This window comes from Phaethon lepturus, unplaced genomic scaffold, assembly GCF_000687285.1.
Source record: "Phaethon lepturus isolate BGI_N335 unplaced genomic scaffold, ASM68728v1 scaffold23919, whole genome shotgun sequence".
Taxonomy (NCBI): domain Eukaryota; kingdom Metazoa; phylum Chordata; class Aves; order Phaethontiformes; family Phaethontidae; genus Phaethon; species Phaethon lepturus.
In genome coordinates this window covers 1-2,552 of record NW_010563103.1, presented here as the reverse complement: position 1 = coordinate 2,552, position 2,552 = coordinate 1, and positions in this window count along the sequence as shown.

The window sequence follows — 2,552 nt, the reverse complement described above, 5'->3', positions numbered from 1 at the left end:
GAAGACCCTGCGAGGCGTGGGGATTGCTGCCACCGGACCCCGTGCTGAACTCAAAATACTTGTTAGTGGGTAGATGCCAAGAGCATCAGACGTCAGACAAATTAAAAACACCCCGGAAAGTACATACATCCTCAGATTGGAGGAAAAATGCCAAAGTATTTGGGGATAGCTGTTCTTTCCAGGCAGCTTATTTTCCAGCAGTGACATCCCTCCATGGGCAGGCAGCGGGACGGGAGCTTTCAGAGCCGGGGTTGGAGACCCGGTGGGTGCAGCGAGCCTGGCTGACCCCGTTAGGGGAATCCGGGTATTCCCAGCAGCGCGGGGGGCTGGCAGCCCTTGGACACAGCGGATTTGTCCGGAGACGGATGGGGCTGAGCGAGGGCAGAAGGAACCATCACGCAGGAGGGACGCGTGCCGGCGCTCGCCGCATTACTCCCATTTACCTCTAGGTCCCCTCCAGCCGGCAGAGCTCGGCTCCTGACCCCAGCCATCAAAATCCCCCCACTTAAAAAAGCACTCCTCAATATTCCCAGTTGCCACAGGGCTGTTCCCGCACCTGATGCCGTTGTGCTGAACTTTGCCTGCAAAGAAAAGGGTTTAATGGTGCTCACAAGGGAATACGGACGGCGTCTTATTTCAGATGCTTAATGGTGTGTGAGCCTGGATAATAGGATTCCTGCCTTGGAGCTCCCAGGTTAACGAGTAAGGATGCTATTTTATTTTCATGCTAATGATGTTTAGCATGTACAGGACATGGACATCATCTCTTTTGGGCTCTGCATTGTAATTACAACTCAGGATCCCGCCAGGGTGTTTTGCTTCTTGTCCGTTGTGCAGAGGGATCGCGGGTTATTTACTGCGGGTGGCAAGAGGTTGAATTCATTTAAAAGGATGCAAAAACACCTGCAACAAACATCTGGACTCACAAATTTTGGTGCTGATTTTTGCTAGCTGGTGCCTATGCTCCAAAAAACCCACCTAATGTATTGTTGTCTCTGTTTAATGAAGAGCAATTGACATATTTGAATTACACTTTCTTCTTTCGCCAGTAGAACCCAGCCAAAACAGGCACCAAAAATTGGGATTTAGTTGGGCAAAGGGTGAGGGGCACCCCTGGACTTGAGGCACTGAGCCTGCATTTACGACCACGTCTGCTCTTGGGCTGCTCGCTCCGGCTTTGCCGAAATCTTCAGCTTTTACCCGCGATGCGGAGCAACAAAACGAGCTGCATCGCCGCGGCACCGCCTCAGCCGAGGAGTGAGGCGAAGTGCCGGGGACAACCCAAAAAAGCTGTTGCAGAAGGAGCGTTTCTCGACGCCGGTGCCACCGAGCCCTCCTGCTAAGCTGCCGTGCTACTCCCCCGGCGCCCCAAACTGGGCTCCTATGGGGCTCTGGCATCCCGCAAGCTGCCTGCCCTGCTTGCAAGAGTAATTAGCCTTCATTTGCCAGCTCCTCGTCAGCACGAGCTGTGCCCAGAGGCGGCAGAGCAAGAGCTGTGCAAGGGTCCCCAGCCGCGGCGCACCTTGCACCATCACCAGCCCAAAACCCGGCAAAAACTGAGCCCAACCTCCCCTCTAGCTCCCTCCCCGCCTTTCCCTTGTTATCTCAAGTTGCGTTTGGGTGGAGACCGGATTTCCCAAAGCATTTAAAAATGGCATTTTAAGGGTGATTATTTAGTCCCGTTCCCTTAAATAGGTGGTTGTCGCTACAGAAAGGGGCTCCCAAAGCGCGTTCTGCATTGGGTCGGGTCCAGCGCTGTTCAAGGGCAGCGCTAACCCTGGCTGCCACGCCAGCATCCTTGCAAAGCATTTTCTTACATTCGTGAAGGTGCAAACGGGCATCGAGTGAGATTTTATAGAGCTCAAACCAGCCGGAGCCTCTTTGTTTCTGTTCATGCGACGGCTCCTGCATCTCCAGGGCTCTGCAGCCTTTGCCCACCCAGCGGTGGGTCCTCTGGGTTTCTAAACCTGTGGCTCACGTCCTCTCCTATTGCCCGATCTTCCAGACGTTTTTCACTTCCCGGTGGGTTTTTCCCCACTTGGCAGAAGACCATTCTCCCCACACCTCCCGGCTGAACCGAAAGGAAAAGCGGTGGCTCTGTGCGGGAAAGAAACCGAAAGCGCTGTCATGTGCCGGGGCAAAACCTCGCCGTTCCTCCACCGGGAAGACCGACAGCAGCTCCCCAGAGCACCGCCCAGCACCACCCACCACCGAGAGCGGCTCCTTTTCGGGGCAAAAGCAGGAACCTCCCTGCTTCTTGGTTTCAATTAAAAAAATCACGCTTTCCAGCACCGATGCGTTGGCATTTTCCACCCAGTTAGTAGCAAAGTGGGTGAACCCCCTTGGGAGCAGCCCGGATTTTGGGGGACACAGGGCTCAAGCCTGTTCCTACCAGGCAGGCATCACCCAGGGGTTTTTTTTTGGTCCAGAAAAGGAGCCAGGCTGGGTATTGTAACGGAGGGATTTGTTCCAGCTCAGGTTGCTCCTGGCCCCTGCGCATCCCCACGGCTGAGGCCAGCCCAGCTCGCCGCATCCCAGGGGCACCGCCAGGC